The sequence below is a fragment of the Zonotrichia leucophrys genome, unplaced genomic scaffold (assembly GCF_028769735.1).
Source record: "Zonotrichia leucophrys gambelii isolate GWCS_2022_RI unplaced genomic scaffold, RI_Zleu_2.0 Scaffold_53_334942, whole genome shotgun sequence".
NCBI classification, from domain to species: domain Eukaryota; kingdom Metazoa; phylum Chordata; class Aves; order Passeriformes; family Passerellidae; genus Zonotrichia; species Zonotrichia leucophrys.
The window spans coordinates 319964-327742 of NW_026992258.1; the positions used below are offsets into that span (position 1 = coordinate 319964).

General features: G+C 51.1%; 1 long non-coding RNA gene across 1 annotated transcript; it reads right to left on the reverse strand.

The window, feature by feature from the left end:
- Positions 1-317: 317 nt before the first annotated feature.
- LOC135460528 (uncharacterized) lies at positions 318-7555 on the reverse strand. The gene is made up of 3 exons (XR_010443241.1): positions 5562-7555; positions 4731-4848; positions 318-2309 (listed from the first exon to the last, which is right to left on the reverse strand). It is a non-coding gene; the product is annotated as an uncharacterized LOC135460528 (long non-coding RNA).
- Positions 7556-7779: the final 224 nt, after the last annotated feature.

Genomic DNA, 7779 nt, shown 5'->3' on the forward strand with positions numbered 1-7779 from the left:
ATGTTTTCCTGGCTGGGAGCTGGAATTCCAGACTTTTGGAATGTGTGCAGGGCAATACTGACTGGGATCAAATATGGACTGGGATCAAATGTGGAATGGGATCCTTTGGACTGCAATCAAATATGGAAGTAGGATTGCAGCAGCGTGTATTTAGCCTTATAGAGCAGAGAAATTCAGAGTTCGGCTAGCTGAGGTTAAGGCCGACACCTCGCTACATGGTCTGCCAGCACCCCTCGGTGTCGTAAGGCCTCGGGCTGTGCTGGTTGCGGACTGGATCGCTGCTAAACGACGAGAAGGAAGGAGCTAGGCACTCACCGGGGGGGGCTAAACTTGGTTTATTGCAAAGCCCACAATGTATCAGCGAATGACCAAGAGCAAAGGGTGCTTAAGGGTTATAAAGTGAAGGGGTGGACCCGAGAGGGGTTTACAGAAGACCAATAGGGGGAGAAGAGGGGATGAGCTTAACACAAATGACATAGTGGAGAGCCCAATAGGTACCAGGTATGGGAGGGGTCCCGGGAGCACAGCCAACCACAACCCCCAAAGAGGAGAAGCTCCTGGAATACTAGGTGGAGTGGGGGGGTGATTGACTTGGCCCAGGGAGGAGAAAAAGCATACATATAAGGGAAAAAGGGGAGGAGGAATTATATAACCTAAAAGATTGACAATAGAACTGGCAGGGCTGTGGCGGGAAAACTGAGGAGGGCAGAACCATTTTACACAAAATGGGGGGGAGCAGATACATAAAATGGGGGAGGAATTAAATGAACTTAACGAACACACTACAACATCTCCCCGTTTTTTACCAAATAAAAATAAAAGGAACGGAAAAGTCCATGTAAAACTTAAACTGCAGGGACCCGCGGCTGGTCCCAGCAAGTCTCGCCCTCCTCAAGCTGGAGTCTGTCCGCCCATAGGTGGTCCAGGGGCAGCATGGTCGCCCCCTCTTCATCCACTGTTTCTCCAGCCTCCAAGGAGAGGTCCTCCAGCTCGATGGGCTCATTGAGGGGAACGGTGGCATGGTTCACACTTGGCGTTGACACTTTCATCACGAGTCTTTTAACCAGGCATTGAATAAAAGCAACAAGAACTAAAAGTACAATCAAACCTAAAACAACTTTACAAATTGATTCCAAAATTGAACCGGCCCACCCGCTAAGGCCCCAACCCTTAAAAATGTCCCCCAGCCAGTCAGAGGTCTCTTGTTTAACTTGGTGTATTAGGTCCTGCAGCCTCTTGACAGTGTGTCCGGCATCTTCGGCTCGGGAGGACAGGTTCATGCAGCAGAGGCCCTTGAACTCCTCACAGTGGTGATGATGTAACAGCAATAGAAAATCAATTGCTGCCCTGTTTTGAAGTGTCACCTTTCTTGTTATTTCCTCGTCTGTGAGGAGGTCGTATAGGGCAGCTGATGTAAAATTGGCTTGCTTTGCCACCCAACACTCTAGGCGGCCCAATTCACCTAGAGACTTCGCCACGGATACCCAAGGCAATAGAATGGTAAAAGCGACGGATTTAGAGTGAGACCAATGCGTAATTTCGCTGTCACAGTCCTCAGGGAGATCCTTGAGATCTCTTTTAACTCTGGCCCATTTGGACGTGACATTTGCCTTTTTCCAGTTGACAATTTGGGTCATGTTGGGGGTGAACAGCGTCAGTCTGCCAGAAGTGCACGGCCCTCCGATCAGACCAGAGGGGATGCCTGCCTGCGCCCGGTTGCCACAAATCAAAAACGCTCCCCTAGGAAGGGCATAAGGGATCCGTCCTGTGGTGGTGGGGCCACTGATCTTCAGCACGGCTTTGCACCACTGGTTTGCCTGATATTCTATTTTAGTTTGCTGGACCACCTCACTGCCCTTCTCTATAGGGGCAAAGGTGTAATCAAATTGAAAACAAACAGAGGCATTGGCGGAACCGAGAAGATGTAATTCTGTGGGCTCAGAGGATAAAGGATCCAGCCTATGCACTCCGTCTCTCCAGGCATTACTAGAATCAAAACTCAGGAGGATAGTAAGGCTCTGAGCCAAAATAGGGGAAAGGGCTGACTGAAAGGCGGATGGGAACTCGCCTGGAGAGAAAGGGATCCCCACAAGGCAAGACGACATCGGGTCCTCTTCTGTGCCGGTGTCGAGGCAAATGTGGTCCTGTCCTAAAGACTGAGCCAAGGCACGCCAGACATTGATCTTTGGCTGGGGGACGACCCACGGCTCCGAAGATGGCAGCAGGAGTCCGTAGGTTGTCAGCATTAACAGTAGAAGACTAGGGTTGGGAGCCAACGATGTCAATGTGGGGGCCATCGGGGAGGTGTACTAAAAATAAAAAGAGAGTAGCGAAGGTATGTAGTAATTAAACAGATGGTTCTGCCCCAAATAATAAATCAAGTTCGGAAGAAGGAGAGGAAATGGGGGAGGAAGGTAGGGATTCATAAACCAGAGGTAGTTCAGTGAGAAGAGGGGTAGGTGGAGGGGTCTCAGCATTGGGGAGCAACTGGACATCTGAGGAAACTGATGGTGTTTGGGAGGGTTTTCTCCGCTGCCACCAGCACGCCACCTGAACCTGTGGCACAGCCTCCTTCTGCGTCCTCTGTTTCGGGACGAAGGGCCTGACCCATTTGGATGGTATCCAGCGGGGGCCTGAGGGCGTGGACACACAAGCATATCCCTTCCCCCAGGTCACTAGGTCAAAGGGCCCCTCCATCCGCCAGGTCTCCGGGTCCTTGATAAGGACCAGCAGCCTGGCTTTAGGCTGCAGCGGCTGGTGACTGCCGAAGTATTGGACCACTGGAGGATTAGGGTTGTCAAAAGAGCAATTAAGGAAGTTGAGAGTGTAAAGTGCTCTCGACAACCGGATGTGGGGGGGTCTCCACCTTCACAGCAGCTTGCTGTTGAGCTAAGGTCTTCTTCAGGCTCTGGTGGGCCCTCTCCACCATGGCTTGGCCTGTCGGGGAATAGGGGATGCCTGTCTTATGCACTATTCCCCATTGCTGCAGGAAACTCTGCAGTTCCTTGGACGTGTACACTGGGCCATTGTCAGTTTTGATGGTCCTAGGGATGCCTAAGACAGCGAATGCCAGAAGCAGATGCTTCTGGACATCCGCAGCCTTCTCACCTGTGTGGGCAGATGCATAGAGTGCACCAGAGAAGGTATCCACTGAGACATAACATAATCGACCGAAAGAAGGGATGTGTGTTACATCCATTTGCCACACCTCACAGCTCACCAAGCCCCTGGGATTAGCCCCTGAGGCAATGGTGGGCATCTGGTCACGGTGGCATTGGGGACATGTGGCTACGATCGCCTTAGCCTGGTCTTGGGTTAGGTTGAATTGCCGGACCAGGCCAGGCGCATTCTGATGGAAGAGTTGGTGGCTGATCTGTCTTCTCTGGCCGAACACATCTGGGAGCGGGCCCACCGTGACAGCAGCCACGGCCAGGGAATCAGCATGATGGTTATCCTCAGCAATGAACCCAGGCAGCTCTGTGTGCGATCTCACATGCATTACGAAAAACGGATGCTCGCGGTGGGAGACCAAATCAATGAGCCTAGTAAGTAATTCAAATAATTTTTGGGTAGAAACCTCCTGCAGAACTGCTGATTGAGCTCTGGACACTACACTGGCAACGTATGCAGAATCTGTTATCAAATTGAAAGGTCCCGGGAATCTCTGGAATGCCCTGACTATTGCGTCTAACTCAGCAGTTTGTGGAGAACCCTCCACAACAGCAACATCTGTCTCCCACTGCTGAGTCTGAGGATCCTTCCAAGTCATCACTGACTTGTGGGATGCTCCAGACGCATCTGTAAAAACTGTCACTGCATCCAGAGGCTCCTTGCTTTGGACCTTCTTTAGTGATAATTTAAATTCCAAATTAAATAATTTGTGGCCCGGCCAATTTACTGCAATCCGCCCAGTGTAGCTGTCCAACGCAAACTGAAGGTTCTCATTAGTTTGCAGCAGTTCATTGAATGTCTTCATTTTTAATTGGCCCAATTCCAATTCAATTGGTATGCAAATGCTTTCAAAATCGCATCCTGCCAACTCCCTGATCCTCGATCTTGCTTTGAGGATCAGTTCGGCTATCAGCTCCTGTGGCCTTGTCATTCTTTTGGACCAATGGTGGCTGAGGAAGACCCACTCTATGATTAAGAGCTTATCTCCCCAGCCTTGGTCCTTCGAAGTCCCGTCCCACTGGTGAATTATGCCATGGAGGTGTGGTAATTTTCCCAGTACTATGAATTTAAATGGCAGGCCCGGATGGTAACGGTGGGCCTGCCTAGCCGAAATAGCCTTTTGGATCCTTTTCAGCGCCCCCTGAGCCTCTGGGGTGAGAGCCCTAGGGGAATTAAGCCCCTCTCCCCCTTTCAATAAATCGAAAAGGGGGGCCAGGTCCTCAGTAGAAATACCCAGCCAGGGTCTCACCCAATTTAAAGACCCACACAGTTGATGGACCTCCTCAAGGGTCCGGACATCAGTCCTTATAGCCAATTTTTGCGGCACAATGGTCCGCTTTGTAATTTCAAGGCCCAGGTACCTCCAAGGTGGCATCCGTTGAATCTTGTCCTGCTGGAGTTCGAACCCTGCAGCAACCAACGCCTTGGTTGTCAGGTCAAGCGCATGGGCAAGCAAACTGTCATCGGCTGCACACACGAGGATGTCGTCCATATAATGATGTAAAATGACGGCATCCCCGAGGGCTGTACATACTGGGGACAGCAGAGAAGCGACGTACCACTGGTGAATCACAGGGGAGTTCTTCATTCCTTGCGGAAGGCATTGCCAGGGGTAGCGCTTGTCCAGGGACTCACGGTTGATGGAAGGAGCCATGAAGGCAAAAGGCGGGGCATCATCTGGGTGTAAAGGAATTTGGAAGAAGCAGTCCTTTATGTCAATCACGGCCAAATTCCAATTTCGGGGGAGCATTGCAGGGGATGGCATCCCTGGTTGGAGAGACCCCATATCTACGATTCTCTCATTAATTTGGCGGAGGTCGGTCAGGAGCTGCCACTTGTCCTTATTGGGCTTTTTGATGACAAATATAGGGGAGTTCCACAGAGACATGGTCTCCTCGATATTGCCCTTTAGTAGCTGCTCCTGAACGAGCTTATGGAGCGCCTTCAATTTTTGTTTGTTAAGTGGCCACTGTTTCACCTGTACTGGTTCATCAGACAGCCAATCCAGCTTCCAGGTCCGGCACTCTTCGGTGGCCACTGCTCGAAAAACCTGGGGAGCCTTTGGAAGGTCAATTTTGGCTCCCCACTGGGCTAAAAGGTCTCTCCCCCAGAGAGGCTCAGTGTAATCCAAAAAAAACGGGTGCACCGAAGCCAATTGCCCGTCTGGCCCCATAATTTGTACAATGCCCCTTGATTGCTTAGCCAATTTGAGCCCTCCTACACCTTGAATCGCGCCAGCTGTGTTTTGCAAGCCCCAATGTGATGGCCACTCCTGAGAGGGAATGATCGTCACATCTGCCCCTGTGTCCAAAAGACCCCTGACGATTTTGTGGTCCCTGCCCAATGAGAACTGACATGTCAGGCGGGGTTTCTCCCTCCCCACTACTTACGCCCAGGCCACCGTCGGGGGTGAGGAGTCTCCTGATGTCTTCTTCCAATGGTCCTTATCAGGAAATGGAATGGCCTGGGTGATGATTTGTCCCTTGGGGAGGAAGAGTGGGGGTCAGACACAGTACAGCCCTACCGCGAAACGGTCCCAGTCCGTAGTGGTCAACCCTGGGACGATGTAAAGGTCTCACGGCGTGTGCTTAGTATCTCCGACGACAGTCCACCTGCAACGTCCTAAACTCCTCCATCGACCCGGATGTTGGAGGTCGACAGACACCAGTTGTAAATCACTTTTGGGGAGGTGTATGCCCCTCGTGAGCTGAAGCCTGTATGGGGAAGCAGAGGACAAGGTGTTAAGCACAGGTTGAGGCTGTAAACCACAGTTGTTAAATGTCACATCAGGTATAGATAAGAAATAAGACAAGTCCGGTAACGTGAATGATGGGTTCCCCTTTGTTAGTCCCTCCCTGCTTGATGTTACATCACGCGCCTCATTTTTATCTTGGCACAGGGAGGGGCTGCGCTCTTGAGCTAGTTTTTTTGCTGTTTTTCCTCCTCCTCTTTCCTCCTCCTATATTCTAAGTAATCTTGCCTCATAGGGCATTGGGGCATCCAGTGGCCCACTTTGCCACAGAGGTGCCAGGGGTGAGTCGCCGTCGTCCTTCTCCTGGACCCTGGTGTCATTGGTCTGGTGGCGGCGGCAGCTTCGGCATCTGTGTCCTCTGGCGTTGGATACTCTGCGAAGGCTACAGAGGCTCTTTTGGGGCGTGCTTTCAGGTCTTGCAGAGGAACCTTCCTGGCACACATTTCGATCATCATTTCCACGGTGGGTCGGGGGTTTCGAGGGAGAGATCGGATAGCCCGCCTGCACGCTGTGTTGGCATTGTAATAAGCCATCTGCCTAAGCATCTCCTCTCTCTCCCTCTCCCCCGGAACCTGCACCTAAACGAACCAGTAGAGTCTTTCCATAAATGCCAGGTAAGATTCCTGCGTGCCCTGCCTTATTTCTTCTTCTTCTAGCTGTGAGGTGGTAGTAGCTAGTTTATAAAAAGCATGCTCTGCAGCTTTCCCTGTTTCCACAAGTTGTTCTTTGAACAATGCCTTTGCCTGAGCTGCCCCGTTCACCCACAAGATGGTCCTCAGAAATTGCCAAGCCCTCAGTGTCATGAGATGTGGAGGGGTTCCCCCAAAGCACTGAGAGAACCTCCACAATCTCCCTCCTCTGTTCTCCCACCCAGACCCTGAATTCCATGGGCCCTAAAATGCTAGAGAGGAGAGCCCTCAGGTCCGTGGGCACCAGATCTCCCTGTGCAAGGACCAGGCGAAGGAGGCCCCGTAAATACTCAGATTCCCAGGAGTGCTCCCTCTAGGCCTTGCACAGTTCCTTAATCCAGGCCTGGGCTATAGGTGCCCATTGGGCCAGAGCACTCCCCTCCCCGCCGAGGCAGAATGTAATCGGGGCGGTGTCCTGATTTAGGGCAAATTTGTTAAAGAATCTGCAAAGGAGGGCCCCTCCAGAAAGCAAAACCCACACAGCCCCTCCCCCCAACCCGTTCGGGAAAAAATTCCTTGGAGAGAGGTGGAAAGAACCTGTTTATTTGACTGGCCCAGCACCACCCAGCACACAAAATGAACAATACCCGATGACACCGCTTTGAGAAAGATGATAAAATCAGAAAGTCTCTTTCGGGGGGATGGTTGCTCTGTTCTCAGTCCCTCCGGCGCTGGGCCAGCTGCTGCAGCCGAACCTTCAGTGTTCCCGGTTCCCAGTCCGGAGCAGGTTCAAGATGGTCACAGAAACAGGAGAGGAGAAACAGTCCAGGAAGGAATATGGACTGTTTAGCTAATAAGCAGAGGCGAAAGCAGAGCAGAAGCAAGAGCAGAAAAAGAGAGCAAGCAAAAGCAGCAAGCAAGCCAGAAGTGAAAAAATAGTTTTATGTACCGCTTGTCTCTGTGTCCCTGATAAGAGAAACCCAAACAGAACTTCCACTCTTCAGAGCCGGTCTTAAAGGCACAGTGTGGGAATTCATAAAGTTAGAGGGTTTTTAGGAAATGGTTAAAAAAGAGTATTTAGGCCTCAGGATGTGGCCCGAAGTTCTGTTACAGCAGAAAAGTTTCCCAAGCAAGCAGAAAAGTTTCCCAAGCAGTAAAAGTGACAAATAACAATAGGACTTTGTAGACTTGGCTTTAGGATGGCAACAAGTTTATTTAATGTATATC